This window comes from Canis lupus, chromosome 14 (assembly GCF_003254725.2).
Source record: "Canis lupus dingo isolate Sandy chromosome 14, ASM325472v2, whole genome shotgun sequence".
Classification (NCBI taxonomy): domain Eukaryota; kingdom Metazoa; phylum Chordata; class Mammalia; order Carnivora; family Canidae; genus Canis; species Canis lupus.
Genome location: NC_064256.1, coordinates 33893159 through 33915091, shown reverse-complemented (window position 1 = coordinate 33915091; position 21933 = coordinate 33893159). Strand labels below are relative to the sequence as shown.

Sequence of the window (21933 nt, the reverse complement as noted above, 5' to 3'; positions counted from 1 at the left end):
ATATGCACATAACATGTTATATATTGTTACATACATAAATGTCTGTTATATATATTTTATATTTATATTATATATAATATATTATATATATTTTATATTATGTATATTACATTTATAGTATATAGAAGTATATATGTAAATAGTATATATAGTATATATATACTATATACTATATATAGCTATATATCATATACAGTTATATATATCATATATAATATATAGTTCTAATAATATATATAGCTTTTATATACTATATATACTATATATAGTATATATATACTAACAACTAATATACAATATAAATAATATAATATATATTACAGTAATATTTTATAAATATGTTACATGGGGAGAATTTCAGTTAAGGAGGGATAGGATATGAATAGTGCAGAGTTTAGAGATATAGGGTAGCAAGGCAACAATATGTTTCTTCCTCAAATATTGAAGTTAATTTTTTTTAAGTTAAGGAAGAAAGTTAAAAAGGGGAGCTGAATTTTCTTTTTTTTATTTTTATAAATTTATTTTTTATTGGTGTTCAATTTGCCAACATATAGAATAACACCCAGTGCTCATCCCATCAAGTGCCCCCCTCAGTGCCCGTCACCCAGTCACCCCCACCCCCTGCCCACCTCCCCTTCCACCACCCCTAGTTCATTTCCCAGAGTTAGGAGTCTTTCATGTTCTGTCTCCCTTTCTGATATTTCCCACTCATTTTTTTCTCCTTTCCCTTTTATTCCCTTTCACTATTTTTTATATTTCCCAAATGAATGAGACCATATAATGTTTGTCCTTCTCTGATTGACTTCTCTGATTGACTCAGCATAATACCCTCCAGTTCCATCCACATCGAAGCAAATGGCGGGTATTTGTCGTTTCTAATGGCTGAGTAATATTCCATTGTATATATAAACCACATCTTCTTTATCCATTCATCTTTCGATGGACACTGAGGGGAGCTGAATTTTCTTTTTCTTTATTTTTTTTAAGGGTAGCTGAATTTTCAATGCAAGTAGAAATTTTGAAAGTCTCATGTTAAAAAAAAAGTTTAATAAAACAAAAAACAAAATTTGAAGTTGCCTATTGAATGTAATAGAAAAGGAAATTGGATTGATATTCAGAGAAACATGGAATAAATTTACCCAGTGAATAATGGAATCCATGAGCAATGGAAACATAAACAACAAAATCCATGACATGTAAAAAAAAAAAAAAAAAAAAAAAGATTACTAAGTAGTAAATAAGGACCCAACTTGGCAATTTCAACTATGTAAAAGAAAATAATAGAATTAGTCATAACTAGCCAATGATTAGAATATATGAGGTATATATTAGCGATTTTCCAGTGCTAGGGATTGGAGAGGTTAGAAACCTAAACGGTGGGATCCCTGGGTGGCGCAGCGGTTTGGCGCCTGCCTTTGGCCCAGGGCACGATCCTGGAGACCCGGGATCGAATCCCACGTCGGGATCCCGGTGCATGGAGCCAGCTTCTCCCTCTGCCTGTGTCTTTGCGCCTCTCTCTCTCTGTGACTATCATAAATAAATAAAAATTAAAAAAAAAAAGAAACCTAAAGGGTTGCTAAAGGATAAATAAATCAGCATCGGTAATGTGGACATTATCAGAATGACCAATTATAGGACTCATCCTGGGAGAGAAAGAAGTTGAATGGGAAAGAAAGGTAAGTGGAATAATAGCTTGAGAGACCAGGGTGAGGTTAAGGAATTAGAAATCATAATCAACATGGAGACAGGTAGAGCTGGTCAAAAGGATGGGGAGAGGTGAGAATGCAGGTGCTTCTAGTCAGAAAAGAGAATTGCAGAGCTGGAAGGCATTTCAAGTATAGCCTTTTTATTAAGTAGTTTTAGACACTGAAGATAATGGAAACTGTGTGGCTAAGACAAGCATATATGTGGATGTTTTAATCATGAAAGGTAACAGAGGCCAGAGTGGCAAGGATAATGAAGAGTCTGGCACTGAATTCATTGAAGATAGTAAAGTGCTTTCATGGAGGTCAATAGCCATTTGTAAATATTGAGGTAGGCCAGGGTATTCATTCATTTATTCCACAAATACTCATTGCCTACCCAATGCCTGGCACACTTCAATAGTGAACAAAAATATACAATTTGCTCTCATAGAATACACATTCTAGTTGGAGAGACAGAAAATAAACAAATGAGCAAACAAACTAATATGTCAGGTGGTGGTAAGGGCTATGAAGGAAAATAAAGCAAGGTTATTATATTGCAATATATATACTTAGGGAAGAATTAAAATAAGAGATAGCATTTGACATTAGAGATAAGAAGGAAGAAAGCCATGTTGATAACTGTAGAAAGAGTGTTTTGGACGAAGAAAAAAGCAAATGCAGAAACCCTGGAAAAGGAACGTGATTGGAATGTATAACAAAGAGTGGAATGTATAACAATAAAAAGCCAAGTGTGATTGGTGTACAGCATGCTTAGGGGTGGAGGCCAAGGTAACAGGTGAAGTAAGGGAAAAAGCAGGGGGAAGAGTATATTGGGCTTTGGATTTTATGGTGAGTGAAATGGAAATTTGGCAATCTAAATGATAGACTGTAGGAAGGGAAATGGTGAAACCATGGAAAATGTTAGGAAGGTAATTTAATAACCATTGGGTAATTTTGGTGCCTTGTGTTAGGGTGGCATGGTGTAGATAAGAAGTGGTTGGAAACTGGATACATATTACTGAGGAATTCCTCACTGTAGGCCCTTGACATCCCTTTCTAAAGAGCATTTACTTTAGAAAACTCGCAAGAGAAAAGTCTTCTTTGAGATGTAAATCTTCTACAACCCAGAAATGTCTTTCTCAAGGATCTAGAAGAAATATCTTTGGAATGTAATTATCAGGAAGGTTGGCACCTCTATCTAACATTTTCTGTGGGCATTTAGGAGCCTAACTTAAATAAGTGTCAATTATCAAAACTGATGGCCTAATCACACTGACCAACCTTACCCCAATGCTTAACAGCACTTTCTTTTATTTCAACATAGTTGAGTTCAATCTCTCTTCCCTATTGCAGTGGTCTTAAATAAGGTCTTCCTTCCTTGTTTAACTGGTCTGATGTGTTTTATAGATGCCTACTAGATATTTAAATTGAGATATCAAGATAGAAGGCATATGCATTTGGAGTTCCAGGGAGAGCTTCAGGTTGAAAGTATAAATTCAGGAATTTTCAGGATTACAATCATATTTAAATCTGCAAGACAGAAGGAGATCACCTGCGTTAGAGGACTGAGTCCTGCAATATTCCAACGTTTAGAGATATGGGATATCAAAGAAGATTGAGAAGGGGCAACTAGAGAGGTATGGATTAAAAGAAGACTAGTACTCTGAATAAATTGTTTCAAATAATAGTGATCAATTGTATCATATGATTCTGATTGGTCAAATTGGATAACCGGTAAATGATCATTTGATAGCATCATACAGGGTTTTTTACTCCCTACAAAGAGCAACTTTAGTGGAGTGGTAGGTATACAAGTCTGAATGGAATGGGAGCAGGAGAGCATGGGAAGAGGGGAAAGAGAATCTGTGACATCAAAAGTTCTTTTTGAAAAATGTTGCTAAAAGGAAACCAGATAAATGATGCAGAAACTTTGAAGGGATATAGAATTAGGGGAAGCTTTCTTTAAGATGGTATATATTTTATATTAATAGAAATAAACCATTATAGAGAAAAATGATGATGCAAGAGAGAAAATAGACCATACCAAGAGCAATGACCTTGAATAGACTAAAGTAGATGGGTTCCGGTACCTAAGTGGGTAGGTTGGCCTTAAATAGGGAAAAGGATAATTTGTACCTTGGCATTCAGACAGTCTATGGGTATTGATGTTGGAAGAAATGGTGGTAGGAGCATGTGGGAATCTTCTAATTGCTTCCACTTCCTTGATGAAGTCAGAAGTATGCTCATTAGTTGAAATTGAGGTAGGAGGAGATGGTGAAAGTTTTTGGAGAGAAAAGAAGGCATAAAATACTTGCCCAAGAGACTGGGTGTGTGAGTGAAAATGAAGAGAGTTTACAGGGCAACACTAAGGCCCACTTAAAGAGTGTGGTCATGAAATTAATATGAGCAAGGTAGCACGTTATGTAGTTTGCTACCATCCATTATCAACCTCCAGACTTCAAGATCCAGATACGCAGAGAGTTGAAACTAGCTGAGGTTAAGTTTGGCCATCAGGGGATTCATGGAACAAAATGTTGGGCTATAGGAACTAGGAAAAGTAAGGTGAGAAGTGAGGACTTGAGGGATATCCAGGGCCATAAACAGCTGGCAGGAGCAATTGATTAGAGGTTTTTATAGAAGCAAAGAACTTTTGAAGTCAGAGTGTTCAAAAGAGAGTGGATAGTTAGGAAATGGCGGTCAGAGAGATTTGATGTGTGCTTCTAATTGGGATATTTGGAGAAGGTAAAATTATTGTTAGGGACAAGATTTATGTGTGATCATGGCTACAGAATGATAGAGGCAAGATCATTGGAATAGAGAGGCCATGTATAGGAAGTAATAAAGGTGTGGAATTGAAATCACTTAGCAATATAAGAGACATAGTCATGAAGGGTAGACATCTGGGGACTAAAATCTCCAGAGAATTACAAAGGTCAATTCAGAAGCTTATAGATTACTGAGCCGAAGAGAATTATTAGGCAGTAAACGTGTTGGATAGCACTATCTTCATAAAAGCAGACAGTTTTAGGAAGGAGAGAGAGATCATCCTATACCAAAAGTGATAAGTAGTAAGCAGGACACCCTTCTTGTCTTCAGGGACAGTAATACAAGACATATGAAAGGTATATTGACACATATTTCTTCTGATGGGGAAGAAATGACTTTCATAAGGGAGTCATTTTACATCTTATTACATGAATTTATTCAGTTCTAGGAAATATCAAACTTTAATATGGTGCGTTGAAAACTAGTGGGTATAAGAAACATCTAAAGAGCTTGCTTTTGGGACTTCTGGGTGGCTCAGTTGGTTGAACATCTGCCTTCAACTAAGGTCATATTCCTAGGTCCTGGGATAAAACCCCAAGTTGGGCTCCCTGTTTGTGCTCTCCCTCGCTATCTCTGTCTCTTTCTCAAACAAACAAATAAATAAAATCTTTTTTAAAAATTAAATAAAGAGCTTGCTTTAAAATGGAGATAGATGTTCCTCAGTCAGGTGGTCCTACCATATCACACACCATAAGTAGTAAAATTTGTCAGTCCTATTGTGTGATGTGAATGGCACTTTACCCCCGTGATCTTCCTTCCCAAAATCCAGAGCCATACTCTAATTATAAGAAAAATATCACAGAAACTCCAATTGAGGGCCATATTATAAAACACCCGATCAGTGATCCTGAAAACTGTCACGGTCCTCAAATAGAGGGGAAATCTGAGAAACTATTACAGCCAAGAGGAGCCAAAAAACATGATAACTAAATACAATATCATATCGTGGATGGGGTCCTGAAACAGAAAAAGTGCTTTGGGGTGAATAACTAATGAAATCCAAATAAAATAAGTTTTTATAATAATATGTCAATACTAGTCCATTGGTTATAACAAATGCACATAGTGATGTAAATGTTGACAATGTGGGAAACTAAGTACAGGGTATGCAGGAACTCTATTTTCTTTGAAAATTTTCTGTAAATCTAAAACAATTCTAAAGTTAAAAGTTTATTTTGATAAACACAGGTGTTTGGGTGGTAGGACAGAAGAACCAGCATTTTAAAAACTTGAGATACAGTTTACATATAATGAAATACTATGATCTTACTTGTTCCAATCAGTTCTGATGAATGCATATCAGGATATAAAGCATCTCTTTCCATCAACAAAGCTTCAACATGCCTCTTCCCATTAACTCCTACACAGAAGCAACCACTGATCTGATTTCTAGAACCATACGTTAGTTTTCCCTAGTCTAGAAATCCACATAAGTGTATCACATAATATGCACTTTTTTGCATCCACTTTCTTTCAGTAGAACATTTGTGAAATTCATTCATGAAGTGTTTATTTTTTTTTAATTTTTTAGTGTATCTTTATTTTTATTGCTGAGTAGATTTCCATTGTATGAAAGCATCACAATTTATTTAAAAATTCTTCTGTTGATAAAGAATTATTTTAATAACCACAAAAGTGATTCTGAAGCAGGTGGTCCACAGATACCATTCTGAGAAACATTACTGTACAAAGAAGGATGCTCACTCCATTATCTCTTAGTTAATAAACCCTTCCAAGCATAAGAAGATAACTAAGTATCTAAGAACCTTAATGCACCTGCAAAATAATGTGTCAAGCCTGTCTCACTAGCCAGATAAAGCTGAAAAATTAACAACAATAGTCTCATAATGAAAAAGCAAGATATATTAGAATGTCTGCATAGATGACAGAAATAATTTGCAGTCCAACAGGTCTCATTTTTCTTTAGTAGTAGATGGTGTTGATTTGTTTATCAGCCTTCAGAGGCAAATGAGAACAAAGGATGAATACCAGGAGTGTGCTTCTGATGAGGCAGTAAACATCACTGGCAATAGCTGGGCAGTTTGGCCAACATCAATGACAAGGTAACCTTTTGGGTTTCTGCAGTATCATGTATTAGACATAATATGTACACTGCACTGAGTGTTGACAGGAATGGTGGGGGAAAGGAAACAGCCTGATAAACTACAGGGGGGAAAAAGGCGAACAGTTGGAAGCAATATTCATCTGAATTCAGAAGATGGGAGGAAACAAGGAGCTAAGGGTGCAGGCTTGTTGCTTATGGTTATCTGGGGTGCAATAATTGAGAACTGAGAACACAAATAATATTCTGAATAGGTAAAAAGAGTCTGCTGCTGAACCTCATGCTTAGAATGTGTACTACATAGCGGTAAGCTTCTTCTGTTCCCATAGAGACTCAGATTCTCCAGCCTCAGACTGACAAAGCATTTGAGACTACCTTCATGAAAAATGCAAGAATGAATTGAAATCTGTTTGCACTCTTTCCGAATCCACTGATTGCAATTTCTCTCTTGTGTGTGTTTTCCCTTTTGCTTGTTCTCATTATCTCTTTTCTCTCTTCTTTTGTTTGGACATTTCATCTTGTAAATATCCTCTTCATTTTATGTTTCTCTCAATAATATTTCTAAAGCTTACGTTGGTATTTAAGTGAAAATTATATTTAGCATTTTAAAGTATATTTGGAAGAATTAGAAAGTGCAAGAAGCCTATGCCGTCAGAGAAATGATCAGAAAAGAACATTGCCCTCAATAAAGGGGAAAGGAGAAAAAATGACTGGGAAATATCAGAAAGGGAAGACAGAACATGAGAGACTCCTTACTCTGGGAAACGAACAAGGGGTGGTGGAAAGGGAGGTGGGCGGGGGGTTGGGGTGACTGGGTGATAGGCACTGAGGGGGGCACTTGACGTGATGAGCACTGGATGTTATACTATACGTTGGCAAATTGAACTCCAATAAAATAATTTTTTTTTAAAAAAGAACATTGCCCTCATCTAGCAGTATAGTAGCATGAATTTGAATTAGGGTATCTAGGTTGACCTCAATTCCTGCAGAAAAACCTGTGCACCTTTCCCCAAATTTCCTAAGAAACTTCGTTGGTGAGAATCTGTCAGAATTAGGCCGCCTTGCTTTCCAGAGAGCCTATGATCTCATTTGATTTGCTGTTTAGATTGACTGCAAAATGCCCCCAAGGTTATTTGATGGTTTAATTCTCAGCCTTGTTACACTAATTTGGTTATTGAATGATTTGTGCTATTCCATATACAGTCTTTGTCTGGCACACTGGATTCAGGTATAATTCTTAAGCAACCGTAAATAAAAATCTCCAAATCATGGAGGTTGTATAATCAACTGAGGTGATTTTTAATTGTTGGGAAAAATTGAGACTAATTTGCTTAAGAAGTATGAACCACATCTAGAGTCATACTTTTCAGTGATTTAACATGCAGCTCAACAAATTCTCACTTCTTGGATATAATGATTCTTTATGTCTGCATGTGCATTGCTACTCTGGCAGTGAATGGGGCTCAGGATTTCTTAACAATCTCTTACCATAAAATGACTGGGAAGTATGTCATAAGACTATGCCTTAGTTTGAGAGTTTGTTGTTTTCATCAGCCTTTGTGCTGCATTTAGGGCATCATACTTCCTTTGCTGCAATTATGAAGTGTTTACCTGATAAGACCTATCTCATTCTTAAGAATGAAGAGTCAGGAGCCAGACTTGGGCTGGATTCAAATCTATCCCTGCTATTACCTCCCGAAGTGCCCTGGGAATGGTTTCTTAAGTGCTCTGGGTCTAATTTGCCTCATCTTTATAATGAGAGATCAAAATAATACACACAAGTAGTATACAGCATTCATAGAATTGCTTTGAGTATTGAATGAGTCTTACTGTAAAGGACTTGAAATGGTCACAGAACTTAGGGAGGGCCCACCACCTGATAGCCATTTGTGTTTTTATTGGTTTAATTTCTTTTTACCCATTGCATGTTTTTGGTCGGTGATTTTAGTCTTATTCAGAATGTGACTTGTTAAATACATGTTCACAAGCTACTTTTCTCTTATTGCAGCATTCTGATGTTGCTCATGTCTACAGTGATGCTTACCAGATCCCATACTACAATTCTTTGTGGTATATCAATGTAATAGTCTCCATTTCATAGGTATGTAAACCAGAGCCAGATAAGTCATGCATATTGATCAAGAATTGCCTAGTAAGTTATAAGAATTCTTCTCAAAGCTAACATTTCAGTACCCTTGGGAAAAGACTTACTTTTTTAGGTTTTTATTTAAATTCCAGTTACTTAACACACAGTGTAATATTAGTTGCAGGTATATAATATAGTGATTCCATGCAACACCCAGTGCTCATCACGACAAGCGACTTCCTTAATCCCCATCACCTATTTTACCCATCTCACCACCCCCCCCACCTCCTCTCTGGTAACCATCAGTTAGTTCTCTGTAGTTAAGAGTCTGTTTCTTGGTTTGCCCCTCTCTCTCTTTTTTTCCTCCTTTATTCATTTGTTTTGTTTCTTAAATTCCACCTATGAGTGAAATTGTATGGTATTTGTCTTTCTCTAATTTTCCTTATGGTAATATACTCTAACCCCATCCATGTTGTTGCAAATGGCAAGATTTCATTCTTTTTTATGACTGAGTTATATTCCATTGAATATATATTCATCATATATAAAATATATAATTTATATGTATTTATATAACTTAACATATAATTTAATATATCATATATATAGTGATATATATAATCACTTCTTTTTTATCCATTCATCAGTCAGTGGATACTCAGGCTATTTCCATAATGTGACTATTGTAGATAATGCTGCTATAAACATCTGGGGAGCATGAATCCCTTTGAATTAGTATTTTTTGTATTCTTTGGGTAAATACCTAGTAGTCCAATTGCTAGATCATGGAGCAGTTCTATTTTTAAAAAATTTTACTTATTTATTTTTGAGAGACACAGAGAGAGAGGCAGAGATGTAGGCAGAGGGAGGAGCCGGCTCCATACAGGGAGCCTGATGTGAGATTCCATCCCAGGACACTGTGATCATGCCCTGAGCCAAAGGCAGATGCTCAACCACTGAGCCACCCAGGAATCGGAGCAGTTTTATTTTTAACTTTTTGAGGAACCTCCATACTGTTTTCCACAGTGGCTGACCACTTTGCATTCCTACTACCAACAGTGCAAGAGAATTCCTTTTTCTCCATATCCTTGCCCCTTGCCAACACCTAGTAGTGCAATTGCTGGATTGTAGGGTAGTTGTACTTTTAACTTTTCAAGGAGCCTCCATACTATTTTCCACAGTGGCTGCACCAGTTTTCATTCCCAGCAACAGTACAAGAGGATTCCCATTTCTCCACATCCTCACCAACATCTGTCGTATTTTGTGTTATTGATTTTAGCCATTCTGACAGGTGTGAGGTGATATTTCATTGTAGTTTTATTTGGATTTTTTGATGATGAGTGATGATGAGCATCTTTTCATGTGTCTGTTGTTCCTATGGATGTTTTCACTGGAGAAACATATATATATCTTATCTTCTGCCCAATTTTAAATGGTATTATTTGTTTTTTGGGTGTTGAGTTCTATAAGTTCTTTATATGTATTTTAGATACTAACCTCTTGGAGAAAGAATTTTATATTTTTGGATACTAACCCCTTGGGGAAAGACTTTAGATTGGTGATGAATGAAAAACCTAATTTAGTAGAGAACACTCTAAAAGAAAAGAGCTCAGTTGTTTGGGTGGCATTCTTATGGTAAATTTTTATAATTTCTGATACTGCCATTTTGATGTCATTTGTACAATAAAAATTTTTAAGAAAAATAGTACTATATCCTAATATCTATAGTGAGAATAAAGGAAGACAGTTTCATTCTCTTTCTTTTTCTATGTATTTGTTTGTGTATTAGTCAGTGCAGGGTTGCCATAACAAAATATCACAGGCTAGGTGAACAGGAATTTATTTCCTACAGTTCTGGGAGCTGGGAAGTCTAAGATCAAGGTGCTGGTGGATTCACTTCTTTAGTGAGGGTTATCTTTCTGGCTTGCAGATGGTCACCTTACCCTGAGTCCTCACATGGTGATGGTGGGGAGGGAAGTACAGAGAGAGAGCAGCTGGAAGCAAGCTTTCTGGTGTTTACTTATTTTTATTTTTTGAAGATTTTATTTCTTTATTCATGAGACAGAAAGAGAGAGAGAGAGAGAGGCAGAGACACAGGCAGAGGGAGAAGCAGGTTCTATGTAGGGAGCCTGATGTGGAACTCCATCCTGGGTCTCCAGGATCACACCCTGGGTGGAAGGTGGCGCTAAACTGCTGAGCCACCTGGGCTGCCCTGGTATGTCTTTTTGAAAGGACACTAATACTATACTGAGGGCCCCACTCTCATGACCTCATCTAAACCCATCTTACCTCCTGAAGACCCATCTCTGAGTACCATCATGTTGGGAGTTAGATCTTCAATATATGAAGCGGGGGGGGGGGGGAGCACAATTCGATCTATAGCATTTTGTTTATTGGTAAGAAACAGCAATACTTTGTGACAGCTTTTTATAAAGCAAAATTATTGTAGAATGTGGGATTTTAGAGAATCCTATGTTTTTAAGCTTAAAAATATGTTATAGAATATGAATGTCAATTTCACTGAAAAAGGTTTAATAAAACCAAGCTATTTGAATTTTAGAAGTCTCTAAAGAACAGACTCAGACACATTCCTTACCAGACACCTTTGTAGTAAAATTTGGCAAGTGCTTAGATGGTGTTATAAATCATGAGTTTCTTAAATTTCCTCTATCTTCCTCAAAGCTAGTGAATTACTAGCATCTGAAATTACCAATGTGGGAGTCATATGTTTCTTTGGGTTAATATTGTGCCTCCCTAAGGGTACTTCTACAGTGTGAATGTGTTCCCTAGAGGGCAGGGGATGGTAACTCCTGAGTATAGGAAATTTCTCCTTCACAAGAGAGAATCAAAATGATGGGAACCTAGGGAATACAATATAGCACCTCTAAATTTGGAAGTGGAAGGAGAAGAAAAGTATCAGGGACATGATCCTGGAGTGTCCCATTGGAATCCTGTGGAAGATGAGGAACTGTATAGACAGACGAGATCATCTAGGCCTAGGATGGTGCCTAAAAGATAAGGGCCCCTAAAAGATAAGGGTTGGTTTACTAATGTTTTATATAGAAGTAACTTGATATCCAACAATTTTCCAATTCCAGGGAACCATCAAAATATGTGAACTCTGTGACTATCGCTATTTTTCCAGGTAAGGGAAAAGTCAGAAGTGTGGAACTGCAGTTCCCTTTAAGCAGATAATTAAGAAGGTGACTGTCAGGTGTGGAGGGGTCTTGAAGCTGAGCATTCACTTTGGTTTTCTTAAAAAAGAAGTTCTTTGGATTTGTGTTCATTTGAAATTTGAGCAACATAAATTATATTTTATAGTAATGATTACAAAAGTCCCTCTATAAATCTTGATTCCAATAAAAGGGAGGGCCTAAATAATCACCTCTAAGTTAATTAATTTATAATAGACATTTCATTTTAAAATAAAATGGGCATACTATGGGAAACTACTAAAAGTGAGATCCTTCATATCCAATTTCATTATAAAGTTGCTTCATAATTAGAATTTTACCAGAAGCTATGTTGTATCATTAGCAAACTGGAATACGAAATAGTAAATGCCAGCTGTGGGGATTTTGGTAACTTTCTGAACTCTTAGTGATTAATTCTTCATAAAAAAATATTTATAGTGCCATTTTATTATGTCACCAAGTAGTTAACATTTCAACATGATAATAACCCAACTAAAAATGTGATTTTTCCAGTTAAAACCAAAGGAACAAAAATGACTCCTCAGTTAATAACAGTATTGCCCAATATCACAGATTATGACTGAGAGTTCCTGTAGAGCGGTTTCTCATCCGTGGGGTTATTGACATTTTGGGGTAGATCATTCTTTGTTGTAGGATGCTGTTCCATGTTATAGAATGTTTAGCAACATCTAGGGTCTCTACCACAAGATGACAGTAGCACCCTCTTTTCAGTTGTGAGAACCAAAAATGTCTCTATACATTGCCACATGTCCCCTGGCCTGGGTGGGGATGGAAGTAGGAGAGAGAGATGGCCTCAAGCTGAAAATCACTGCAGTAAGTAAATGTACCTAAGTCTTAGATGGTGAATAGCTTAACCTTTGGTGTTTGACCCAAGATTAGATTTAGGTTTTATGGTCCTGAGTCAATTTTTTTTTTAAATAAAATTATCTCATCTGATTCATTCTGAACCTAGCTTAGTATAGAGCAATGTGCCCCAATTCTCAAGATGACTAATTTTGATAATTTAGTGCTTTAATGGTTCTGTAATTTGGATTGTCCCTGTTGCTTTCTGTCTGTGCATATTATAGAAATTATAAAATTTCAAATGACATTTCTTTCTAAGCATCACAAAGGGCGACAGAAGCTATATTTTTACAATTAAACATTTTTTATTTTTTTCCTTTTATTTTTTAATTTTTATTTATTTATGATAGTCACAGAGAGAGAGAGAGAGAGAGAGAGGTAGAGACACAGGCAGAGGGAGAAGCAGGCTCCATGCACCGGAAGCCCGACGTGGGATTCGATCCCGGGACTCCAGGATCGCGCCCTGGGCCAAAGGCAGGCGCTAAACCGCTGCGCCACCCAGGGATCCCTATAAACATTTTTTAAATGATGTTTTTATTCATATCCTCAGGATCTGCATCAATAAATAGGTGTATTTTTAGAATTCACAAGGAAAATTAAGAAATGCCAGACAATGACTCTGCTTACATTTTCTTGGCACATTGGGCTAGAATAGAATCTTTCTGAACCTCCTTTATTGACTCACCTTCTTTCATTAGTCTGATTCACTTTTTCATGGATGTATTAATAAAAACAAAAACATGCAGGCTTTACAAATTTTACTGAGGCTTCATTACACTGAAGATGGAATTTCCTCACTTCTCTTTCACACACACACACACGCGCGCGCACACACACAATGCATTCACACATTTCCTGTAGCAATGGAAAACAAAGGTGTATACAATTAGAAAAAGTCTAAAAACTTTTAAAAGATTTTTTTAATGACAAAGGGAAAAGAAGTATGGAATTTTTCCTGTCTTAGCACCAAGTAAATGTGTCTATACATAAAATGGCCAAATTGAAGAATAAAGTGCTCCCAGAAATAAACTGTACTAGAACAGCATCACTTTACGAATTCTCTATTTTTATAAACTATATCTATGATATTAAAACTTCTCACTGTAGGGTTTTAACATATTGGACTCTAAAGTTAGCATAAATAAGGAATATTGGGATGGTGTAGATGTTTTAAAACAATTGTTTTCAAAATATATAGTCTGTCAATGGTGAAAGAGCATGTCCACATTTGATATCATCTTCCTAGGACTGAGGAGAGAAGAGTCAACAGGGAAATAGAAGTGATGTTTATGACTGTTGCATTCCACACATTTTTGTAGTTTCTTTGTATGTGTATTTGATTGTATAGATGATATCTTTTATTCATGTGGCATGCTGTTTATTGAGCATCTGTTTTATGCCATGGTTTGGTAAGTACTAGGGCTATAAAGATAACTAAAACAAAGGCCCTAGTCTCAGCAGACTTCTAGTTCAGTGGAGGCAAAGTGATATACAAACAGAGATAACTGCAATGAGTATGACCGGGGAGCTATGGGGAGGCGATCTTCAACCTTATACTCAGCTAGGCAAGGAGGGGTGAGGAAGGCTATGCATTGGCACAGACCCCAAAGAAGAGGAAGCCGTTATCATTTATTCATTGATCCCATGAAAGTGCATGTGGTGGAGGAAGCTAGAGGACAGGGGCAGTCAGAATATAAGGAACAAACACAGTGGGGTATGAGTCAACCAGAAGACTCTGTGGGATTCTTTAAAGTTTTTAGTGTGGCTAGTTGTACAGCACCAATGATGGAAGATTAGAAGGTAAGGCTGAGGAAGGAAAGGAGTTTTTGAGAGCCTTCTATGACATGCTTGATGAGAGAGATGCTCTTATTATGTACTATGCACTATATCCTTCAATTTCCTTTTGGTCATTCTGCAGAAAACTGATTAGCATGTGCAATGTTCTATAGGTTAAAATGATCTTCGCATATTTCTTACTATTTGATCTTCATAAAACAACCCTATTTCGTGTAATAGTAAACTCCAGTAGAGAGGTTAAGTTACTTAGTTTGCTGGTAATAGGTAATTATAGAATTTGGGTTTTTCTTGATAAATTTATTTTTTATTGGTGTTCAATTTGCCAACATATAGAATAACACCCAGTGCTCATCCTGTCAAGTGCCCCCCTCAGTGTCCGTCACCCAGTCACCCCCACCCCCACACACCTCCCCTTCTACCACCCCTAGTTCATTACCCAGAGTTAGGAGTCTTTAATGTTCTGTCTCCCTTTCTGATATTTCCCACTCATTTTTTTCTCCTTTCCCCTTTATACCCTTTCACTATTTTTTATATTCCCCAAATGAACTATAGAATTTGAACACAAGTCCTCTTGACACCAAGTCCTCCCTACCCTTGTGTTCTCTCATCGTTTACCTTAAAGAATCTTCAGCCCTTTAGAGTTAGGGGAAGGAGATAGCTCAGGAATATTCAGAGAGGGAGAGACAGAGGGAAAGACAAGAAGTGAGTGAGAGGTATATATACCTGAGGAGAGTTTTTCTCATAAAGTTATTATAAACAAACATTTAGCCCTTGTTAGAAAATAAAAGTGATTCTGTGCAGCCAAAGTTCTAAATTTCATGTGTTAAAAAAGAAAATTCATACTGAAGAAAATTAACAAGAGAGGAATATATATTTTAAGGCTATATGTTTACATTTGCAGTTATATTAATTAGTATGCACCAATTATTTACACCAATTAAAACAGTGTTATTTGTGAATGAACAGATGAATGGAACTGAGTAGAAGCTCCAGGAGGACTTCTAAAGATATTAGAATTTGTATATGATAAAGTAACCCTTCAAATATTTGTAAAAAAGGCATAATAACTATTAGGAAAACTGGATGTTCATCAGCACAAAAGGAAACATATTGGATAATTCAGATTGGTTTCCATACCTCAAACGAGGCTCAATTATAAATTAATTCAAAATTTAACTTAAGAAAACATAAAAATATTTGAAAAAACCATGAAAGCATTGCCTTATAATTTTGAATGACATAAACCTTTCTAAATATGACACAACCTAGCAGCTATAAAAATGAAATATTTTGAGGTATCTAGGTGGCTCAGTTGATTAAGCTTCCAAGTCTTGATTTTGGCCCAGGTCATGATCTCAGGGTTGTGAGATCCCACCCTGCATTGGGCATCTTGGGCTTGTGCTGGGCATGGAGATTGTCTCTCTCCCTCTCCCTCTGTCCCTCCCCTACTCGCTTGCTCTCCTCCTCTCTCTCTCTAAAAAAAAAAAAAAAAAAAAAAAAAATATTTTGACAAATTCAACTAAGAAATACACATAGACAATTTCATTCATAGAAAAGCAAACCATGAAGAAATAAAACACACGGAAAAAGGGTAAAATGTGTTTCAACTAATACTAAACAAAGAGTTAATTTCCCTTTTTAAAAAAATCTCCTCTAATTGATGAGGAAAGGGCCAACAAACACAATGGAGAAATGCATAAATATTTTATAGGAAAGAAAATGGAAGTGGCTCTTAAGCATGCATAAAGATACCTTCCTTGTAATAAGAGAATTGTAATTTAAAACTACATTGAGGTACCATTTTACTCTGAAAATATTTTAAAACATTTTTGATCTAATAGCAAACTTTTTTCCTAGTATGTGGGAAAATATGAACTCTCATAGAAGTGTAACTTGTTACATCTATCAGAATTATAAATATAAACGTTTTTTTGATCCCGGAATTCTAATTCTGAAATATATCATGCAGATAAACTTCATTAATTTTGAAATGACCTTAGTACAAGGTTATTCACGGGAGTTTTGTGTGTAAAAGTCAAAGATGGGAAATAATCCGATGTGCATCAAGACAGGACTGGTTAAATACACTAGGTTGCATCTGTTGCCACAGGCAAGAATAAGGAAATTCTTCAGGTACTAACATTAATTAATTTCTGTGATTTAGGGATACAAGTGTGTGTGTGTGTGTACATATACATGCACATTCACATATGTTTACTTACATATTGTATGTACAAAAGTACTTTAATGCATGCAGACAGCTGATCAACAGCTGTTGCCTCTGGATAAAAAACTGGGTACTCAGGGACTGAAATAGGAGGGAGATTTTTTTTGCTACCAACCATTTTGTACCTTTGGAACTTTGTACTATGTGAATACATTGCCTTTTCAAAATAAATTTTGAGTTTTTGAAAAGGAATTTGAGTTGGGTATCACAAAACATGAAAGTCTTTCAGGATCCACATTGCTGAGGTGATTGCAGTAGCTGAGAATCTACTTGGCGTTAACAGCATTTTATTCTAGGTACTAGGAGCTGCTATTAGAATCATTAAGTTACATCATCTAGTTCTGCTTGACTTGGTGTTTTCTTGAGTTTCTCTTCCCACCAGCATCTCAATTGTATCCAATTTATTATTTCTGATTCAAATTCTTCTAGAAAGACTTTAAGATTGGTCCAATTATTTATCATCATCTCTGTAAATCAGTGCTCTCATGCCAGATCATTATTTGCCAGGGGTTAGTCTATATATTGCCTAATCTGAGATCAGTTCACTCTTGGGCAATCATGTGTGGCCAGGTAGATAGTATAATTTCAGTCATGTGCAGTGGGAATCTTTTAGAGAGGCATTGCCTCTTTACTTCTCTGGCCAACCACTGCTCTGTTTGCTTTCCCATGCAGCAAACCTTCCAAAACAATCTACTTAATCTTTGTCTCAATTCCTCTCTTCTCAGTTGTTATTAAATCCATTCCAGTAAAGCTTTGGCCTCTACTAGTAGAATAATACTGCTTATCTCAAGTCAACCATTGACCTTTCCTAAACTTATAAATTTGAAGAAAATGGCCAGTCATTATTTTATTTGGCCTCTCAGCTGTCTCATTGACTATTTGGCAGCCTAGAATTGGGAGAGAGGGACAGGTGGGAATATCCCTAGGGATGCTACTTTATCTGTATTACTTGAATATTTTAGGAGAAAATTATGTGTATATTACCTGTAAAAATTTTTGGAAACTTTATTTAAGATTATTTATTTATTTATTTGAGAGAGTTACAGAATACATGTGGGGAGAGGGAGAAGCAGACTCCCCTCTGAGCATGGAGCCTGACATGGGGCTCCATCCAAGGATCCTGAGATCATGGTCCTTTTGTTTTAATCCATTTTCATATTGTCCTTACTTTCCTGCAATATAGCTTCCAGTTGTTCCAAGATTATTATCTCTTCTGAGCAGCTCAGCTTTCCTCAACTAAGAGGTTCAAAAGAATCCTGGAATTGAGTCTCACTGAATTATGACAGGTAATAATCAAGCATGAACCAATCACTTTAGTCAAAGGGTGTGTTAATTTGATTGGTGAGGACAAGTTATATGTTCACCTTTGGTGTTGTGGAGGGAAGCAGCTCCACATGAATTAGAAGAGACAGAGGAATAGCTTTCAGCAAAGAATCAGGGGCTGGCACCAGATGAAAGGTAGAATGTTTTAACTACTACCAAACATATTTACTTTCCTTCAAGACTTCTAATGTATATATTTTTTGAAGTTTCTAAGATCAGCTTAAATCATTTTTAAAGGCATTTATCTACATTCCTACCAACTGTTTATAAATAATGCTAAGCTCTAAGGCTATATTCAGGCTTTAAGAAACATCTCTTTTTTTCCTTATATGATTCTTAGGTATCTTCTGCTGATGAATTGACAATGAAATGCCTGATTCTCTAAGGGTACCATTGGGAAGAAACAGAGCAATTTGTTTGCCAGCATTATTTTCTAAATAAAAGTGCAAGATACTAAGTTGGCTGATCTTAAGGGAAGAATAATCATCCTTTTATTTCATACGGTTTTTAACTTTCAAGTCAGCTATGCCTAAATTTCAATCAACATGGATGAGAGTTATTTGGTAATTCCTCTTAATTGGTGGGAGGTATATTGACTATAAATCTCCAGCCTATCTCATCTCAGTAAACCCTACATCTGTGTATCTTGATCAAAATTGGAATCAGTACAAAGAGATGACTGTGATGGGAAAGATAAACTGCTAGAAGCTCTTAGCATTCATTATGACCATCTCTACATGTTAGCCTACAGATATGTGGGGAAAAGCATAAATTAATGAATACAGGGACAGGCTGCCATGACTTAATGAAACATATCATTTTTGTTTCCCCATTGTTTTTCTGTCCTTGTAGAGTGAATTGTCTGATACAAACATCTGTTTATCTCATGAAGCCAGCAAAGTGATCCTGTGCAGCGTTTATGTAAGTTCTGCAGTAAAGCAGGTAGGTAAGAAGGTTACTGAAAACAATGACAGAAACACCATAGCATCACCACAAATCCATGCTGAGGACGGTTTATATTGCAGGACTTGAAAGTACATTAGTAGGACAGTAAAACAGTCATGACCACAAGAAGCTGACACTCTGAGATGACTGAAGAAATAAAAGCAGGACAGAATGTGGCCAACTCAGTAGAATCTACTCTGCTTCAGGAAATCATAGAATAAACTCTTGGACAAACTTCTACTCTGCCTTTCAACCTCACCAAGCATCAAGATGATTTTATATGGACCACGTCACTGGTGATTCCCTAGGTCCAATATAAGTAAAACTCTCAGGTGCTACAAAGATGGAGAGGGAGAAAGGATCCTTAGTCAAACCCAAGTTACCTAGAGTCAAAAGGGATCCTTCTGCTCCTATACACTCACATGTGTGGACACACACCTAGATAACTTGTTGTAACCTCAGCCTAAAAAAAGCCACAGGGTGCCTGGTGAAATTAGGATAGAAAAAAAGTGCCTGCTAGGTGCCTGGGTGGCTCAATGGGTTAAGCATCTCACTCTTGATTTTGGTTCAGGTCATAATCTCAGGGTGGTGAGATCCAGCCCTTTTTAGGGCTCCACACTGCTTAAGTCTCTCCTCCCTCTCCCTCTGCCCCCTGCCCCCGCCCCTGCTCAAACTCACTTTACTCTCTCTCTTGCTTGCTCTCTCTCATTCTCTCATAAGCAAATAAATAGATAGGTAAAGAAATAAAATCTCTTTAAAAAATTCTTCTTTCTCCAGAGACAGAGTCTATGGGAAAATAAAATGCTTAAGGTGACATTAAATGTCAGACCTCATATCATGCCATGGACATCCCCTGCAACAAGAAAGCTCAGATCTCCATCCTATAGTTCCAAGTTGGAACATTAGAATTCAAGGGGACACTATGGACATGAAAGCAGTAAACCATGCATTGGCAAAGGAACAGTCTTTCCTTTTTATTATCTCATTTAGAACCTCTTAACATTGAAACATGGTGCCTGACAGTCTTTCAACCAAAATGAAATAAGACAAAATTTGCACAAAACATTGAGTGGTGCATGAGCTCTCTGAGATGTCTCCAAGGACCCCAGTCTAGGAAACTCTGCTATATTCAATAGTTACAAAGAGTTGCCCTCAACTTGGACATTCATTGACACCAGCATTAATTTTTATAATAATTACATTGCTGTTATTAGGGATAGAAAATGAATTATTAAGTACGAAATCAGTTTATTTAGTTCTTAACATGTCTTGCAAACAGCAGGTGCTCAAAGTATATTTGTTGACTTTATGAACAGCTGAAAGTATTGCTGCTACAGGGGACATCAATAATTAACGAGGAAGGGGCAATTTAAAATACGGGTGGAGAATTCTGGTGAATAACTTAATTTTTGAACAAGAGGAAGAATTGTCATATGAAGCTATAAAGATACAAAACATTTGGATGTTATGTTTTATGACTTGATTCCTTTGTTTAACTTGGGGGAGGCAATGGCAGTAGTCATTTAATTCTTTTTCATCATCCCATTTTCTGCTTGCAGAAATTCAAGTGGCATTTCAAAATCATCAATCCATTGTCACTGTCCTTTGTACTTTGTACGTGTCCGCAAAGCTAATTTAGGAAGGAAACCACTATTCTCCTGAGGGTTTGATTTTAACAAATGATAGATAAGTTTTTTAATCATCATCTCCTGCCCAGACTCTTGGCTTCAGACCTGTGTGGTTATTCACCTTCAAACCTCCATTGTAGCGCTGCTGACTCTGCATTGGACTGTGCTGAGAAATAAGCTGCTTTGACATTTAGCGGCCTAAGGCTTCTTTTCTCTTTGAAATAATTATGTAAGCTACTTGTGGTTTTGTCTGCTCATAGGGTTTTAAAGCAGATGGTGAATTCTCACCTCAGCTGGAAGAAAGTGCCCTCAACACGTTTAGCAATATTTACCAGTTGAATTTTAACTATTTGCATTCTGGGGCCTTGGGAGTATATGATTTACAACCACAGATACCTAATCTTAGGTAGTGGATGGTATCAATTTAAAACTAAAGCAAACCAAAAACTCATGGTTCTGTTCCTGATTTAAATCAACGCCAGGCTATTTATCCTAACCAGATGTAAAAGCTCATTTAGTTGAGATTTATCAACCAGAAGATCCCTAGAACTCCCTTTCTCTGCAGTTGTTTTATATCTGATACTTTTGCAAGCTGTGGTAATATGATTTCACTCTGGTTGTATTTACAAAGGTTATCCCACCTTGGCTTTTTTATTGCTTATATTCTATTGGAAATTAGTTTAGTGTAGGAGTAATAGTTGCCACGGACTTTAGATCCTTTTACTCATAAGATTGGTATTTTTTTTTTGTCCATATCCTGACAATACCATTTTACAACTCCAAGGACATAGGGACAGCTTTTCTGTGCTGCAATGAAATCTAGGGGGCATGAGAATTTCTATAGTAAATGTACGCTGCCTGAACACCATCGAGGCTTGCACAATCACTATTCTTAGTGAGCATAAGAAAGAATGCATTCTAACACTTTCACCTTCTCCCCCATTCTTAATGGTAACAGGCACTAATGGGGTATAGTATAAATTTGATCAGTCTCCAGTGAAGTCATCTATGAGATTTTTATTTGAGGTTTTGTTTTAATATCTTGACACTTACCTTGAAGTGAATCAAGACCATGTGGTACCTACCTTGGTCTGTAGTTGCATCTGTGTTCCTTTTTTTTTTTTTTTTAATGATGATATGAATCAGTTTTAAGTGAGAGTATGCTCATGTCTGGAATTGGTAACGTCTATTTTTGTGTCTTTAGAATGTTTCTAACAAATTTATATGCTTAAAGGTTATCTTCGAAGGGCAACAGCAGAGTAGATATTGAAGGAATATGCTGAGAATTCAGGA

General features: G+C 36.5%; 1 long non-coding RNA gene across 2 annotated transcripts; it reads left to right on the top strand.

Annotated features, from left to right (window-relative positions):
• The first annotated feature begins 6912 nt into the window (after positions 1-6912).
• LOC112670867 (uncharacterized) lies at positions 6913-19249 on the top strand. 2 transcript variants are annotated; one of them, XR_004804876.1, is made up of 4 exons: positions 6913-7026; positions 11761-11807; positions 17928-18030; positions 18920-19249. It is a non-coding gene; the product is annotated as an uncharacterized LOC112670867 (long non-coding RNA). The 2 variants fall into 2 exon arrangements; XR_007401944.1 differs by lacking the exon at positions 18920-19249 and adding an exon at positions 18408-18620.
• Positions 19250-21933: the final 2684 nt, after the last annotated feature.